An 18,690-nucleotide genomic window follows, 5' to 3' on the forward strand; every position below is an offset into this window, starting at 1 on the left:
TCACAATAGAGACATTGTTCGTGTATACAAAAAATCTCCTTTATATTTCAGAGAGCAGCACATGATAATGCAGAAGAAATCCTTTCTCATGCAGTGGATCAGCCCTGTTCTTTTTTCCCCTAGTTGGGGAAAATCCCCTTCTTAATCGTCTGCCTCCAGTAGGCAACATACCTTCCCCCTACTTTAATTAGGCAAATCTGGTGTTAGAAATATGTGTGAGTGTGGAATCAAAATCTTCTTATCAGCTGGCTACATTCTCCTGTCACGGCAGGTCTAACAGCAAAGACTGTCTACTGATGATGAGTGATAATATGAATCCTAAAGCTTAGGTTCTAAATAATGAACCTGTTTGTGAATGAAATGACTATTTCAGGGAATTTCAGCAGGTTGGGTTACTACTTTGGTAACTTTCTTTCAAATGGAAAGCGGGGAGGCCTGATAATGCAACACTGCAGCTCACTAAAAGCTAATGTCCGTGGGGTAGGATCAGGCCCGAAGGGTGCCAGAGGTAAACTAAAAATGCCAGGACAGATTCTCCTCTCATTCAGCAAAATTATGTTGGATGTATCACATACAAGAAGCATTGTTATGTGTGACTCTGAAAATGCAACAACTACCATGCATTGTAGTTTTCATTTCAGTAAGAGGATCAAAATAATGTGATGGTTATTTCCTTACAGACTTATGAAAATGAGAAAAACCTGGTCACTCATTTAGGAAATACCTTCATTCCATGATCCTTTATAGGGCATTTAGTATATTTATTTCTTGCAAATCTGATAGGACTTTCGATGCATTATACCCCTACAAGAGACAAGTTGGAACCATACTAAATGCACTGTCAAGCACAGAATATTCCAGGTATGAATTTCAAATCTGAGTCTTCAGTGTTGTACCATAACCATTGGCATGATAGGAGTGTGTGCCTCTCAGTTTTCCCCTACTTTTGGTGGAAAAATAATTTTGCAGGTGTGTTCTGAAACCTGTTCGCTGTGTATTTAAAAACTGGCAATTATTCGTTTGCTCGGAGCGGTGTTTAAATATGGTAACAGGCTCATTTCCAAGGGCAGATCTAGAATTTTGAAAAGGGAGGTGCAGATGGTGAGATTTATTATCACATGTACAACAACATATATTTTTCTCCAGTTAAAAATAAACTAGAAGCTTACAAATATACTTGGGGCCTAGGGCCATACGTATTCAGTTTAAGATTTAAACAAAAACACATGTAACTTCATTGGGCTGAATTAATAATGTACAAGGCTGTGAAATAAGAACTTCATTACCAGGAGCAACTAACAGAATTGCAGAACACAGGCTCACCTGATTGGTGAAACATCAAGGTCATTGAAAAGAAGATCCCCTGTGGAATGAAGAGTTGAGAAGGGATCAGGTAGACTATAATGAGCTATGAAGTCAGTTGACTCCTCAGCACTGCCTAACTAGAACTACTGCTGCTCTTGCCAGGCACTTGGTTTTAAACTTTGGGTGGAGCAGGAATCAAAGGTTGGTGCAAGTGCCCCAATGCACCTCCCTTCTCCCCCTGCCTCTCCCCTCCCCACCCCAATTTGCCCCTGCCAATTTCCATCCAGAGCCATGCATGTAATGAGAGAGTTTCATTGAGGAAATAGGTGACATGGCTTTGAAGGGTTCTCACGGATGGGAGCTGTTTGACTTCCTATGGTAGTTGATACTCAAGCAAATGCTTAGGCTGCAGGTACCAAGCAGGAAACAGCGGCAGCAAGGAACCTTGTGATCTGCTTCTTGGGGTCTGAGCTGCAAGAGCCCCAGAAAGGCCTGTCATCCCTTCTCTGTATCATCTCCTTTGGGCCACAAAGCCAGAAGTTCATTCCTGCTTTCTGGCAGCCTCGAGTGCTGGAGCCTCCAGAAGACCTGTGGCAGCAGTAGCGGCTGGCCCCTCCTCTGCGTGAACTGTCCCCCAGCCAGTGACATTAGCAGTAGGAGGTCTGCCTCTGTTGACCAGATTGCCTGTCAGCTGGAGAAAAGTATATGAGAAATCAAATGATTTCTTTGCAAATAAGAAATGTGACACTTAGTAATTTTTGCAGCACATTCCCACCCTGACACTTCCACTCTACCAAATGCCACGCACGGTTGCGTGGGACGTTTTTCCCCCCCATCAGAATTGTTGGAGACAGATCTTGTATCCTTTATTACTCACCTTACTTTCTCAGATAGTCCTATTGATTTCAAAGGAGCTGCTTACATGAATAGAGTTTACGTGTGTGGATATGAGTTGCTGGATCTGGCTCTCAGTTTGTATCTCTTGGAAGGATCCTGAAATCTAGGCGTATTCTGAGGTGCCTGTGAGATGGATACTGGAGCCAGAATGACTTATTTTTGGTCTGATGCTACTTTGATTTTTGGGCTAAATCCCACTCAGGTGTGTGGGCGGGTGTGGTGGGTGGGTGGTTCACAAGCACGTGCACATAATGGGAGCTTGGATTTAACATTTAGTCTTAATTTTTTTTTTCTTTTTTTTAAACAACAAACCTAACCTAACCTATTTTAGCATGGACAAACAATGCAAATGTAACAATGCAATATTGCATTTCAAATACACTTTCTACATGAAAACTTCCTTTATTTTTCTTAGCAAAACGCAGAGAAAGTGGTGAATGACTAAAGTATTTAGGACCAGAGTCACAAGTGTCACAGGCAGAGACGTGATGACCTTGAGAAAGGCCCATTGCCCGCTGACACTTGTCAGTAGTGGGATTGCATTGTTACATCTTTTCTTACCCTCCTATTGCCCGCTATTTGGACTGAGCTCAGAGCCCGCTGTTTGCAAGAGCCAAGAAGAACAGAATACTTCTTAAGCTTTGCAAGAGCTTCTACTAATGATTTGAAGCTGTACCAGATTCTGCTGTTACTATGTACGCCTCCAGTCCCTGGCAATTCTTGCATATCTTTCTCAGTTCCACAACAGGGAATTTGCTTCATTTAGCCATGTTTTCTGCTGCTGTATCAAAGTTCAGTATCTGTGAAAGAGTGGATTGATGAAATCCTGGGCAACCGAGTATGAACCTGTCAAACCTGAACCTTGCCTATAACCCCAACTGCCCAAGGGATAAAACAAATTAGTTCCGTCTCGAAACATTTTGTACTTTATCGCCTACAAACCTCGTGGAGGTCTGAGCTCGTTCTCCGATTCTTGACCCTGATAAAAAAGGATGTTCTCCTTGTCTGGGGTTCAGGTGAGTGCTGGTCACAAAAGTAGGGCCACCCAAGTAGAAGTATATTACAGAACCGCACCCTCAGGACCTAGGTCTAGACAGGAGCTAATAGGAGCTTGGGAGATAAAGGACCTTGAACCTGAGAGGGTCACCTACCTTGTGAAGCTGCCTGAGACAGGAGAAGGCTGGAAAGGAAGATGGAGTCATCCCTGAAGTCAGGGGAAGATGTCCATGGGTGAAAAGCCTAGAATGAGACTTTTCCCATATATCTGAAGACTGTATTTTGACCCAGCTTTCTACCCCAGTAGAGAAGGATTCTGGAACATCTGTAGCTGGTTTTATACCCAGAAGGGAATTGCCTGATTTTGGATCCAAGATGCTTCTGGGACTTGTGATCCTGAAGTGAGACTGCCCTGTCTCCAGAATCAAGCTCTGATCTCAGTTTCCAGGCTAGACTTCTGGCTGCTGGGTTCCTCAGCCTGGTTTGTTTAAAAACTTCAAAGCATTTCTTCTCACTTTCCTCACTTCTCCCTGCAGCACTGAGTCACCGTCTGATTCTGGGTGAGAAGTAAAACTGTTCGCTGCTGGAAATTTTGCTAGCACCTGCCTGAAATCCAGAGTGGCAAGGCCCCCAGGTCAGTTTGCTCAAAATTAGGCATACATCACAAATGCCACATTTTATACTTTTGTCCCCCTGCGGGTATGCTTGTTTTTGTTTTCCTGCTTGTGTCTTTGTTCAGGTATACCATTGAAACCTTAAAGAGGGCTGCATAAGGCACGTGGGGAAGAAGATTAAAGGAGAGCAAATTGGTTTCAAAAGGGATGGTCCAGTCTGGAGGGTGACTCTTCAGACATGGTACTATGAGATTTCAGGACTGCTGCATCTCTCAGCAACTCCATTTAAAATCAGATCAGTTTTCTACCTGCTCTAGGGTCTGAAAGTCTAAGTGAGCTCTTCCTGGGCTATATGTGGTCTGCAATCTGTAGACCTGTAAAAACTCCAGAAAGATTCCTCTTTTTAGTTCTGGAGTTCATTGGTTTAGTCTCTGGAGTCAGTCGTGTTGACTGTCCCAGCACTGGGAGTGGCAAAGCTTGCATCTTCTGTGAATTATGCTATTGCAGGGGCATGTGTAACTCTCTCTTCCTTTCCCTTCCTGTGGTTTATATTCTTCTTTTGGAAGAGAGGAAGCTCATCCCAGGCATCTTCAGTCAACAGAGCTGATAAAAGGGACTGAACTGAGAACCTTTTGGACTGTACCAGACTGTCACAGAGCACGGTCCTAGGGGTGGCTGTGATCTCCCCTTGTGCCCCTACCGTGCCAAGTTTATTTCAAGCACCCTCAAATGTCGTCTGCCACGTCTTGATCTTAAATATTAAAGGGAGGCTGCCTTTCATCCTCTTAGACATGGTTTTCTCCTGCTGTCATGTGTTCTGTTTTTATAATGGGCTTTCTGTGCACCCCGGTCTTATGGGAAATGCGTGGCTTCAACCACCCCTGTACCATGCCCCAAGCCTCTCTGATGTACCAGACGTTGTTTGGTCTGTTTCACTCTCTGCGCCCTACAGGTGCTCTGGCTTTCTGCTACCTTTGCCCTAGGGCTTCCCACTGCCCCCTTTGCTCTACAGCTTCTGCAGCCATGCCTAGCCCCCAAATCTTCTCCTCGGGGTCTTGAACCTCCCGGCTTCTAATTCTCCACTCCCTTTCTCGGGGCTGTGGTCAGTGCACCCCCAAATGCTGTGCCCTCTCTTGTGCCGGGGTCCCCACGCTACCGTAGGCCTCCTACAACCCCTAATAGCCTCACCTGGTCCTCTGGTGGTAAACAGTAAACAGAAACTGAAGCCTCTTGGCTACAACATAAATTTGAGCTGCTTGGCTATAACATTAGTCCCGCCACATCCGAGGTGCTCTATCCTTCCCCCAGTCTCAGAGCTAGACCTGCATAGACCTGCAGTCTAGCCTCTCCTCTTTGTTCAGTCCGGCAGAGCTCCTTCCTCTAGGGCTGCTGGCAGGAAACTGCCTGCCTGGCCTCAGCCTGGGAATTATATAGGGGCTAGGCCCTGCCCCTTCCTGTCAGCTGACTTCTACTGGTTGCCCTGGCAACCCACATCTGGGCTCCTTACTTACTGCCCCATAGGTAGCAGGCACCTCAGTGCCCTGCTACACAGACCTATCTACATGCTTTGTGGACTAGGTACAGAGATGGACTAACTTGCACTGCCAAGTGGGTTATGTACTGCTTTGTCACCACTGAAGCATTTTGCAGGCCACTGGGGATTGTGTAGCTGTAACCTAGGGCATAATTTAAAGATTTACCATTGCATACGGAGGAAAACTGTAGAATCCTTTATTGTTAATGATGCATAAGCCAGAAAATGCAATTTGGCTTTCAGACGTCAGTGTGAGTTTGCAGAGCTGACAATCAGAAACATTATCCCTCACTCACAAGCTAAGTTTAAAATGGAATCTGCTGAGATGCATTAGATGCAAAGCCCCATGGTGCCATTATTTTGTAGTCACCTCTCTGAGTAAAACCATCTGAAAAGCCAATAAGCAGCTCATTCTCCTGTATGCCTCCTGTGTTAAAAATGAAGTATGATCAAAAGCCTAAGAGCTGTTAAAGTAGCAAGAACAAAATACATAGATGTTTTGCATAAAGTCATTAAACAAAACAGTATTTGTTATTTTGCATCAAGTTCGGGATAACGTGGTACAGTGGCTTTGCCATGTCATTTGCTGGAGTGCAAAGCAACACTGAAAAATTTCCAGCAATAAACATTTTATTTCTTGCCTACAGCCAAACTGCGACTCAGAGTGAAAATGTCATTGAGACATGGCAGGTAGTGAGAATAAATGATAGTGTCCAGGTGAGACTCTATGACTGTTGTTTCCAATAGTCTAGCAATTAAAATTTCGTTTTGTGGATAATGCATCAGCTAGGGTAACATCTGTAGGGCTAACAGGACTAAAAAGTATTCAACTTATTTTCCATTGGGAAAGTTGAGTGTATCACAAAATATTAGACTTAACAGGTTTTGGTTGGAAAACAGTAGGTTCATCAAAAGAAGAACATTTCAGGGCAACGTTAATTGCCACGGCAGTTTCTATGGGGAAAAGCCATTGGGTCATTTTAATTCTGTCACTGAGTGTTAACAAGATAAAAGATTGTGAGGCTTTTTTTTTTTAACTTTCTTGTTCTGATTGATTTCATCTTGACTTTTATCACATTAACATATTTTACCATGGCATATTTAATGTTGCAGGATATATGGTTTGTGTATTTGCCTGTGTGTTTGCACTGATTTTGAAGGCTAGGCCTGGTCATTTCTAAACTTTCTGTGACTGTTCTATTGACTGGGGCAACAATCACAAAAGCAGATGGGGAAAATCTGAGATCCATGGTTCCCCTGGCTGCTGGGTAGGAGTTTCACCGAGGTCTGCAATTATCTACACCTTGATGGCCTCCTTGAACACTTTTCAACCTAACTGCCCCCTGTTCTTGACTGCCCCTTTTTCTGGGGAGGACGGGAGGCAAAATGCAGGAACATGGGGGTCCATAAGGGACAGAAAGGGACAATTGGTGGCAGAAAGAGAGCCCCAGCAATGGAGGGGGATGTGGTACCATTAGTAACACCCAGAGCCCCTAGTGTAGGAATGTGAAGCCATGGTATAGGCTTTTAAAAGAAATGTTATATGGAGCAAGAGGCCTTGAAAGAGGGAAGTGAAGGCCACAGAGGCCTGGGAATGGAGGCCCATACTATGGAAAGTGAGAGGAATGAGGAGCATTAAGAAACTCTGGCAAGAGGAAGCAAAAGGTGTTAGACGTTTCAGAGGGTCCCTGCACTAGAGCAGGAGGGGAGAATGCTACATCAGGAGGTCTTGGCCATGCAAAGAGACCTGGGTGTGAGCAATGATTTTGCCCTACAGAAGCAAGAAAGTGTGGGATGCCATCAGACATTGTGCCCGAATGTATTAGCGTTATTGAAGCAAACTGTTTGGAGAGTTCCCAGTTGAAATTGTTTAGATTTTTCACTTTGTGGAAATGTTGGCTTCTCCCTCTAATCCAGAACAAAAACAAATTTTGCAGTAATGAAATATTCCTTGGAACAGGATTCTTTAGTTCAGCCATCACTCCATGCACCCAGGGAGCAGGTCTGTCAAGCAAGAAAATGGTGGTTTTACATAGTTACTGTTCTAATCTTCATTCAAGTATCTTGTGCTGGTGTTTCCCCATGTTGCATATTCTGACCTGTTTTGGGAGAATTCCCAGCTCTGAGCCAAAAAATAGCTTTTTGTGTTTGTACCAGTTTTAACCACCGTACCAATGTTCAGAAGAGAGACTCTTGTGCTTGAGGCCAAACGAGCAGCAGTAGTACCATGCCTGCTGTTTACTGGGCACCAGTTTGGTTAGATCAGGAAAAGTAAGAACCCATGCTGGTACTCAGCAGCCTTCCTCCTTGTAATTTGGATCTCTTATTTCCTGATTGTATGGTCAGAGAGCTGGAAGCAAGAGGTTGGTGAGATATTCAGCAAGGGAAGGAGCAGGGAAAGTATCTACATATACAGGTAGCTGAAAGTGTTTTCATAACAGGAGAAATATATTTTTAACTGCTACTTTGCCTGTATTCTTTTCACTTTGAATGGAGGAGATAGGGCATTAGCTTCCATTTTTGCCTTGCATATGAATTTGTTTTAGAGGTTGGAGTTCTTCTGCCCTTCCCTTAGCTTTGGTTTGGTCACGCTGCCACTTACTAATAATGCATATGGCACTTATTCCTCTCTGTGTCCCATTCACAGAGGATGCAAGTTATTTATAGTTCCTGCCCATGGGACCTTGGCTGGTTAGCTCAGATCATAACATATGATACTTGTGTATGTTGGAGGTTCCCAGATCAATTCCTTGTGTGGCCCACAATGCCTGGGAGTCATTGATGATAGGATCTGCCTTATGTCAGGAAGGAGCTTTGGGGCACCTTTTCTTTGACAAACCAGAGCCATCTTTAGTATACAGTAAGCAAAATCACAAAGAGGAAGAAAAGGAGCCCCCTCACTATATTCTGATCTCTCACAAAGGCCCATCTGCAGGTGGACCCAGAGAGGAAAGTCAGATAAAATGAAAGTGTGTGGTGGAGTTCAAGAGCACAAACCAAGCATGCTTGAGCATGGTGGCAAGCAGGGCTGTTGGGTGGCAGGATGCACAGCACTACAACATCTTCACTGGAAGGATGGGTCCAAAGAGGATGGAGCTGGACTGTTCTCGGTGGTGGCAGGTGACAGAACAAGGAGCAATGGGCTCAAGTTGCAGCAAGGGAAGTTTAGGTTAGATATTAGGAAAAACTTTCTCACTAGGAGGGTAGTAAAGCACTGGAACAGGTTACCCAGAGAGATGGTGGCATCTCCATCCTTGGAGGTTTTTAAGACCTGGCTAGAAAAAGCCTAGGCTTGGGTCATCTAGTTGGGGATGGTCCTACTATGAGCAAGGGATTAGACTAGATGACCTCTTGAGGTCCCTTCCAACCCTCACTTCCTATGATTCTATAAAGATGGAGTTGCTATGAGGTCTGTTACATGATTTTTCTATTTCCCCCCTTTTTGTTTAACCAATGGTAGCCCATTTCCTGTAGCCATTGTATCCCCTATATTCATTGCAGAGGAGAGTCTGGGTGCCAGTCCTGGCAAGCTGACTCTGCTCTGTCCTTCCCCAGTGTGACTTTAAAAGGTCAAGGAGAGTAGTTTTTAGTTTACACTGCTAGCAAATGACCTCTTCTGGCATAGACTTGAGTGCAGGGGAGTTTGGCTTAGCCATATATCCTCCCCACCCCTCTCTTAGATGTGACCTATCCATGACACAGACCCTTCTTTCCTTAGGTAAAGCAGTGAATCTCTGGTCTGCAGGGAAGTCGTGGACAACAGCACCGACTTCACTGCAGTGAAGACTACACAAGGGAAGTCCTTTAGGGAAATCCCCAGACAACATAAAGTCTTTGCACTGTGCAAGCACAGTGGGACTTGAGGAATTTAGTAGAGGCTCAGGTACCTTGGTGATAAAATCAGGACCTAGGCAATATTTTTTCCCCTTACTTAAGACCCTAATTCTCAGAAAGCATGGAGAGTTAAGCCATCTCTACACAGCAGACATGCTGCACTGGGTAGCAGCATCCTCTGTCATGTTATGATGCTCTTGTTGGACTGCACCTGAACCTGGAAGCAGCAGTCATGTTCACATAGTCACATCCAGATTGGATGTTTACTTAGGAAAAAAATGGGCTAATATTAGCAGTATTTGTGGATGCAGCTTGTGCAAGGCAGCAGGTGCATCTGCAGACAAATTTACCGTGTAGCCATAACTTAGTTTCTATTTGCAGTGTGGGGCAACGGGCCAAACCTTCACTCAAACTTGAGGGCTTGTCTCCCACTGCTTTCCACTCTCTCGCTACTTCTACAGCTCTTTTCAGCGTACTCTGCTTCTTCTGAACTTAAGGTGCACTTACCTGGCTCCTGTGCTGTTTCTTGTTTTGCCTAGGGAACGGTTGTGGATATGAAAAAAGACAAGGGTGGCACAAGAAGGGCTTCTTTTGAGAGAATCAAAGCAAGAGGTTTTCACTGTTTTCCCAGTCTCGTCTCTTCTCTTCTCCCAAGCACCCTGAGGAGAAGTGAGATAATGAAGTTTCTGTGTGTAAAGCAAGAGGAGCTCACCAGTGGATTAACCTTTAGGGAAAGCAACATATCTTTGCGTGCCAAAAAAGGTACCACTATGTTGTGGGAAACCCTGTCCCCCGAATAACATGTTGTTTGGAAACTGAAAGATTTGCTGCCGTCTTGGGGAGTGGAGATAAAATTTTTGAATACTTGGATTTTAAAATAGTGGTGGTGGTGATGTGCTAATATTAGTGGAAGTGGAACAATTTTATCTCCACTCCCACTAATATTAGCACATCACCACCACCACTATTTTAAAATCCAAGTATTCAAAAATCTCAGTCAGGCCTTAGATATTATGATACTAATTTAAAAATATCTTGTGCTTTTTTTTAAAAAAAAAAAAGAATAACTTAAGTGTGTTCTTTAGTCGCCCTATGGTTTCTGAGCTGTTAGGGTGCAGCATGGTCACATATTTTCAACCTTTTTTTTTTTTTTTGTCCAGTCTTAAAGGCTAAAAAGTTTTTTGTAGTTAAATGAAAGCTGAGATTTGGTCATCATTATTTATCTCTAGTAGCTAGGGTTTTCAGAAAACTCAAATATAATTAAGTTTGTGAGATGATTCCCACCACTGCACGACTTTGAAAATGTCGGTGTTAGAAGTCAAAGAAGACTTCTAAAATGTGCCCATTGGCCCTTTTTTAGTGCAAATGTACTTTTTACAAGCTGTTTTGTATAGGTAAATTCTTAAATAAGGCTGAGAGAGAACCTCTCCTTTTAGTGTGTTTTAAAAAGACAGGTTTTCAGGAGGGAAGTGGTAAGGGAATAGACCTGTTTTTTATCATGCAACGGAGTTGGAAGTTAGCCAGAATACAATAAAAGTTATAGAAGGCCGCTGCGCTGGAGTCTGTCTGCTTCAGTGTCTTGTGATACGTTAGGTTGCTGCCGGGGAGCTGTATAGCAGAATCTGAAGAGTTCAAACGCTGAGAGACTTCACATCTTTAACCTCCCAGTAGTTGAGGATTTAATTGTCTTTTCTGCAAAACTGTTGGAATCTCTGCCGTGTATCCACATATCACAAGAAAACGAACGATAGCCTTTTTACCAGTACTTGGGGGGAGTCATTTTTCCCCCCCACTCAGAGTTGTCAGAGTTTTGAAGAGTGACACTAGGCACCAAAACCAAACACAAACTGGCAAGGCATATGGTATGTGGGAGAGTGATGACTCCTACGTTTCTGATCTCAGTACTAATGCAGGGCATTTGTATAGGTGGGGAATGACAATGTTGATGTGTGATACAATTAGCAAAACAGAGAGTTGGCACTGAGCTCCTAGACTGAGATGAACCTTAGAAAAGCACTTCTAATAAACAGGCAGCTTTTTCATAACAGTCCAAGGGATGCATTCATCCCTGGCAGAGGGCTGCTTCTGGTCCAGGGACTGAAGACAGGCGATTTGACACCACGTGCACCTGCCCACACACGCACGTGCATACAGTGGGGGCCGGTTTGTCTCTTCATCATTGAATCTCTGGGATGCTGCAGCTGTATAGTGGCTATCCCACGTCCTGCCCCTAATCTGTGTTGTCCTTTCTCAGGCCTGCCATAGGGATGGTTGTGTTTGTCAAGGCCTTTGTACAGGCTTCCCATAGCTGATGTGTCAGCATCTGTTCGACATAGCTGGTTTCTCTGCCAGCGTTATTCAAGGGGGAGAGAGGGACTGAGACTTCCACCATCCCTCAAGTTTCTTGCAACTGGCCATTGCGTAACTTAGTAAGCATCCTACTTGCGAAGGATCTTTGAGTTACTTGTAGGAAACAGTATTCTCTAGTGGACTGAGGGCAAGCTGGGAACTAGGAGCTCCTGAAACCTAATCCCAGCTCTTCTGCTACTTTCCCAAGCAAGGGCTGTGGTGAGAGGGAGACAGATACACGTAGCCATAGTGTTGGTTGTAATCTGGCTCTCCCTCAGGGACTGTCCCATCTTTATTACAATTCCCTTACTACTGTCTGTCTAATGGGCGTGGAGGATCAGGATTCGTGATCACTCTACGGGGGCTATGCTAGGGAAAACAGGGTCTCTCCCAAACTGACTCTCCAAAAAGGTCACTTCACTCTGGGTTTTGCTACAGCTATAATGTTGGGATAATAATATTAGTTTACCCCCTTACACGTCACCTTAGATTAGTATGTGTGTAGTAGTGTGCTTCAGAGATGTAAAATGTTGCAAAAAACACGCCAAGTGTTGTTATTAGCAGCAACTTCAGAAAGGTGTACCTTTAGAAGGGTAGAGTTGTGTGGGTTTTAAAGTGATGCAGAGAATTAATTAGCCTGTTTATTCTACAGTTCAATGGAAAATGAAGTTTCTATAGCAACCGCATCACACAGATATTTACGTTGCTGTATTACGAAATATCTTCAGAAAGAGCATTCCCATAAATAGGGCTTTAGCATTTTCTGTGCCAAATACCAAGCTAATATGTGTACAGTGCTTTGAAGAGGTACTTAGCTATGTGCTAAGCATTATTATTTTATTGCTATATTAGGCCACTTATCCACTGCATACAGGATCTTGCCACTAAATAGCACTTAATATCTGACAGCAAGGGGCTGAGATGGTGCAGGTGCTAAGGTGCATGGTTGACAGCCTAGAGGTTGCAACTTTGAGGCCATAGCTGAGATGTTCATGGCGTGGCCCTGTCAGATTCCAATGCATCTGCTAATTCTGCTAAATAACTTGTCACAAGGACATGAAAAGGAAGGATACGACTGAGGGAAAGAAGCCAAAAAAACTCCCCATGGCAAATATAGTATTGCTGTGTATAGAGGAAATTATTCCTTCCTGATTCTGTAACCAGAGTCTGCCATGAAACATGAGGCAGGGTCCAATCTCTCTGACAGAAGTGATTCCTCAGAAACTGATTATATGATTTCTGAAATATAAAGGAAAATACTCGTATGTGCATGCTTTTGTATGTGAACCCTGCCTATGTTCAGCTATGTAATGCAACTTCTTATATTAGCATTTAGCTTTCTATTACTAGTACTTACCTTTTGGGAACTGGAGCTCTCTTGGCTACTTACTCTTAGAAGCAGTAAATGCAAATGGGTTTCATTTAGGTTGGCCATCATAAAAGACATTCCGGTTTTCTGCTACTCTGTCCTGTGTCCTCTGTTGATACAAAACTGGGCGCCTTTACGTCCTCTATTTTTGCCTCCAAGAGAAAATATTATTACTCTCTTCAAGAGGAAAATAGAGGACATAAAGGCATCCGGTTTCGTATCAATACAGGACAGAGGACAACCAGACTGTCCTCTGTGATGGCCATCCTAGTTCCGTTATGGTTCAAGCCTGGGGATGATGGAGATAAATGTAAATGTATCTCTGTTCACTGCTTTGTCAGTACTGTTATAGGCAGAGTTAGGGCCCACTCTAGCAAGTGACTGCCATGCTTCCTACCTATCTTTGAGTAGATCCACAGGAAATAGTAAAAGAAAATACTCATAGTAGAAAGCACTACACCTGCTAGCATTTGCCGGACCTGGTCTATTGTCTGTAGGAGACCAAGGAGCAAAAGTACCATTCTCTTTTATTTAAGCCACGTAGGTATTTTCAAACATTTTAGCCAGAGTCTGTAATCAGCCCAAAGGAGAGCGAAACTCTGCACTCCATAAATAAATTAACCACACCACTGATAAATAATAACTGACATACTACTTGGTACCAAAATAGTCTCATGCTGTCTGTGGCAGGTAGCATCCAATCATGCAATAGCAGGTAGGTCAGGAAAGAGCCCTAGGTATAGAGCACAATAATGCAGTTTTGTACAAGCCTAAAATGAGACCATCACAGAGGAAGAGGGAAGATGTGACTTGCTAAATCTGATCTTCTTTCCATTTTTCTTCTGAGCAACTGGATGCCAACCCTTAATAGCAAGAAATACAGCATGTTAGTGCTCTCTCTTGGCCTGTTTGCTGGAACATGAAGACTTTTTCTTGCCTTTGCTTTGTTTTCCCATACATAGCTAGGATCTCTCATAAACCTGGCATACGGGGCATGCTAATAAGCAGCCTAGCCCTGAATTGTCCAGTCTTTTGTTTCAGGCACATAGCATGAACCTAGGCTTGCTCATAAAATATCCATAGCCAAATCATGCGATGCCTGTCCCCTTTATACATTTTTAAGAGCTGTGCCCTAAATCCATTAAAAGACTGTGAGGCATGAATACCATGGAATAATCCCTCCTACTGTATGGGTGAGTAGGGAGCTGAGATGATTGCATATGTAAAATGTGCTATCGTGAATTAATTTTCCCCCAACTTCTGCTGTGGGAGTACAGTGAAGCTCTTTTGTCTCGATTGTCATCAAGGCATTTTACATTGAAGGACTGAGAAACTTTTTCCAGAAAAACACAGAGCTGGTTTAAACACTGGGCCAGGGGGAGGGAGGCAGAAGTCCAAGGAGAAATCATTTTAAAAAGTCAGGCAGTAGGATTGTGAATTCATGCTGAGTGTTAACATTGACTTTCTCAATATTTCAGTACAACTAATTGCAGCGTTGGGAAAACTTCACTTACCTTTGAGCAGAAAGGTGGCTGCTCTTATTCTGAAAGCGATCTTTGGTAACTCAACCCACTTCTGCAGGTTACAATAAAAATCAGCGTTGGCTGTTTCACTAATGGGAGAGACGCAGGGAACCTAATGACAGAATAAGGGCTGGGATTTTCAAAGGAACCCAGGGGAGTGAGGCATGGTGTTTCAGCGGGATTCGGATGTCTGAATCCCTCAAGAGCCCTCTCACCTGATCATTTGTGTTGTTACCAGGTGGGAACTCAACACCTGCTTCTCCCTCCCCACTGTAGTCAGTGGGGGTTTTGCCACAGACTTCACGGGGAGAAGGGTTGGATACCAAACTCTTGCTTTTCTGTTCTCTATACTAGCAACTCAGGTTTTTGCTTTGCATCTTCCTTAGCCTTCTCCAGTAGAAAAGTAGGTGAGCCACTGAAATAAATTGCACTAATATCTACCTTTATTTTAGAGACTTACACTTCTGTAATTAGCACAGTACATATTTCATCAATGAAACCAGTTTCCATTTCAGCCAGCTGACATCCCCTCCACCTAACTCGCTGAACTTTATCCACGTAAGGACTGCAAGGCTGGGTCCAGACTCCAAAGAGTAACATTTTTAAAAGAGCCTATATTCCATATTCAAAATCAGCATGAGCACTTAGAAATGCCACTGATTTCAGTAAGACTTAGAAATTAAGTCACTGTAGCACATAACACTTAGGATACTGAGTCCTCAAAAGTTAGAGGATATATATATATATATATATATATATATATTTTAAAGGTGGTTAACTGCACTAAGTATTTGATGCTATGACAAAAAGCTAGCCTTGCCAATATCAATTCAGTTCGGTTCAGAAACAAAGTAGGCAAATTCATTGGATTGCAATGGTGACTGCACTTTACCTTAGTGTCACTGCCTTGTGTTCTGGAGAGTTCACCCTTATTTAGGCAATAGCGGGAGAATCGGCACTGTTAATTTAAAAAAAAAAAAGATTGAAGAGCAAAAGCAACCTCCACACATAGTAAGACTTCTCTGTGAAGAAAAAGCCCTTTAAGAGAGGTGTGAGGAACTAGCTTAACACTTTTTAGAAGGCATTTACTGTAAATATTAGTTGTATTTTTTTGCGAGTCACTTTTAAGATGACTTGTTGCTAGAATTCCCTCTGCAGTTTGCAATTCCCTTTTTATGGTTTCAGTTTCTCTTCTCTGCTGAACAGGCTGCAAGTGGGCTGGGGTTTTCTGAAGAAGTAACCACAATGTTTACCATCAAACATACAAAACTTGACTTAAAAAAAGAAAAGCATTAGCTGAAAGCAAATGTTTCTTTCCATGTATGTGTTACTACTGTTCAGACAACTTTAGCAGATAAGATAGAGGCATCACTAAGATAATTGGCCTGGGCACCGTGGCAAATACCAAACAGTATTTAAGCATATTTGAGGTTTTTTTTCATAAAACAGTTTGTACCATTAGTGCTTTTGTACTTTTCCTGTTGTGTTGGACATTTATGTACAGATCAACACACATGCCTGGTACATGGATACTCAGCCATGACTGCAGTCCATGCAATCAAATCATGGTTTTCTTTGCGACAAATAATAGCCATGATCCTGTATTTAAGTGCCTCAAGATGGACCCCCAGTGATTCTTTGCATAAGCCATCGTGCTAAACTTAATTTTCCCGTTATCTATAAAATGTTACACTTTGTATCTGAGAACAGTTTTTCCCAGAACCCACATACAGGGTAAGTTCAAGTGGTTTTATTGCTAGGTTTAATAAAAATTGATGCTAAGCATTTTGCAGGTTGAGATTTTTCAGTGTGCTGAAAGGAGTTAGGTGCCCAAATCAATGAGAACTAGATGCCTAATAGGAGTGTGTGGAACGGGCCATGTTTGATTTGGATTCAGCCCAAATCGAGGACAGTGATTCATTTTGTTGATTCAGATCACTCTCCCCGATTCGACTCGGCCAAACCTGAATCTGGAGATTCGACGCTGATTCGAACATAGACACAGCTTTAAATGTTTTTTCTACATACCTTAAGGTACCAGTGTGGCTTGTGAACGCTGTGATGCTGGGGCGTATGGAGCGTCCCACAGGTGTGCAGGGGGCCCCCCATGTGCTCAGTGGTGAACCTGGAAGTGGACTGGAAGTGCTTCCGATTCACTTCTGGGTCTGCCATGGAGCACACTGGGGCCCCCAGCCTCCCCCAGCTCGGTGATTGGCCGCAGGACCCCGGGTGCCCCGCCAGACCCAGGAGATACCAATTTGCCAAGCTAGGAGGGACACAGGGAGCCCCCCCCGGCACACTCCCTGGTGGACCTGGAAGTGGACTGGAAGTGCTTCCGATTCACTTCTGGGTCTGCCATGGAGCACACTGGGGCCCCCAGCCTCCCCCAGCTCGGTGATTGGCCGCAGGACCCCGGGTGCCCCCCCAGACCCAGGAGATACCAATTTGCCAAGCTAGGAGGGACACAGGGAGCCCCCCCCGGCACACTCCCTGGTGGACCTGGAAGTGGACTGGAAGTGCTTCTGGTCCACTTTTGAGTCTGATGCTGAGCACCCTGGGGAGCCCCCTGCACTTCTGTGGGATGCTGCATCTGCCCCAGCATCGCAGCATTCATGAGCCACCTGGTACCTTGAGGTATGTGGAAAAAACACTTAAAGCTGTCTGCCTCCGAATCTTTCCGAATCTCTCTGAACCGTTTCGGAAGGTTCTGATTCCATTCAGAGAGATTAAAGAGTCTCCTGATCCGATTCGGATTTGGAGATTTGGCCACTGAATCGTGCCGAATCTCTGCCAAACTGAGCCAGGGACTGAAGCTTCGCACAGCCCTAATGCCTAACTCACTTAGCATTCTATGGCCTGAAGTGGTCTTGCTCCCAGAACGGTGTGTAAAATTCCCACTGAAATTAATTTGATTTTGGACCTGTTGCCATGGCTAAGATGCACAGTCCCACTTCAGTCACCTGAGTTAAGTGTTGCAAGAACAGACCCTTTGCTTAAATAGTGTAACTTTTTAAAATCTGAAGAACCAGGTTTTTATAAAGCATTAGTGCAACTGGTGCTTCACGGCAAACCCAAACCTAAAAACTAGCTGAGCTGTTTGTCCTGTTAAAAAGACACTTGTTTCTTTCATGGAGCAGTACCACGTGTCCAAAACCCCAGTAAAAATATTCATTGAAAGTCAGATGGTGCCTCTTTTACTTGCATTGAGCATACCTTGGTCTTTGGGAAGTTCCAGGGGAGCCAACTGCAACTTGTTGTGAGTGCATACTTGAGAGTGCAGCCCTAAGGAGGTTGAATTTTTAACGCTTGTGCTACTAAATATATTTTTGTTTTCATTTCCGTATGAGGCTGCCATCCCTACTTTCACTGCAGCAGCCGCTTGGAAACGAGCATTCCCTTTAGATCACGTTTGTCTGTAACAATCTTGAACTTGTTGACCTGCACACCTCTTAATTATTGATATAATCCTGCATTATTTAGGCTTGTTTCAGCAGACGGGTACATTATTACCAGACAGACATTTGCCAGACAGGTTGAGAGATAACATCCTAAAAAAATCTCATGTTGCATTTGTACAGTACAGAGCAGTAACTTCTTAACTGTTTTTTTTTTTTTTTCTTCCTGGCTTGCAGAATTAGCAGTACACTAGTTTCAAGCCTTCACATAAAATCCAAACGTATGATCTTGCTGCAGGCTGCGGACTCAACTTGGCTATGTTGGATTTGTGGTTCTGGCATAGATCAGTTCTCAGAAATTCAGAGGAGCTCCTAGTAACCAATCTTCCCAAACTGTTTTTCTTAAGATGCAAGGACTTGTTTAGTGTTTCAAAACCTTGCCACTAAAAGGGAACTTATTTCTTATTGGTTGCCATGCACTGAATTTTGGCATTTTAGAGGCACATGAACTGCCTGATGTGTATCTCAGGGAAGCATGTCTTTGATTTATTTTTTTTTTAAACACTGCAGTCATTTTGTCTATGGATCCAAGACAAGGAAAATCAAAATGAATTAACTATAATTTAAAACATGCATGCTAACCCTTTGCAACTGAAGAGCATAGCTTTAGCTGAAGTAAGAACAGGGTAATGTAGTTTTTCACAATAATCATATCAAAACCACTAGCTACAGTGTACAGCTGTAGTCAAAGAGCTGTGTCTGGGATATGACAACCTTGTTTCAGTCTGCAAGTTGCCCCTCTTCCCCTGCCCGGTTTGTTTCACGCTGTCATAATCAATTTACCTGTGATGCTAAAATCTTAGCACTCAACAGG

The 18,690-nt window shown here is 43.6% G+C and overlaps 1 protein-coding gene across 5 annotated transcripts in view; it reads left to right on the forward strand.

Annotated features, from left to right (window-relative positions):
- FGGY (FGGY carbohydrate kinase domain containing) overlaps positions 1–18,690 on the forward strand; it is a 419,676-nt gene that overhangs the window by 88,004 nt on the left and 312,982 nt on the right. Inside the window, exon 1 of one of the 5 annotated variants that reach the window (XM_090047286.1) lies at positions 3,755–3,832. The exons of the other annotated variants lie outside the window; for them this stretch is intronic. The gene's annotated coding sequence lies outside the window, so the exon portion shown is untranslated. Of the gene's footprint in view, positions 1–3,754; positions 3,833–18,690 lie in introns of those variants that run through there. 5 annotated transcript variants of the gene reach the window in all.

Source organism: Crocodylus siamensis, chromosome 5 (assembly GCF_052110815.1).
Source record: "Crocodylus siamensis isolate JL-2025a chromosome 5, ASM5211081v1, whole genome shotgun sequence".
NCBI lineage: Eukaryota > Metazoa > Chordata > Crocodylia > Crocodylidae > Crocodylus > Crocodylus siamensis.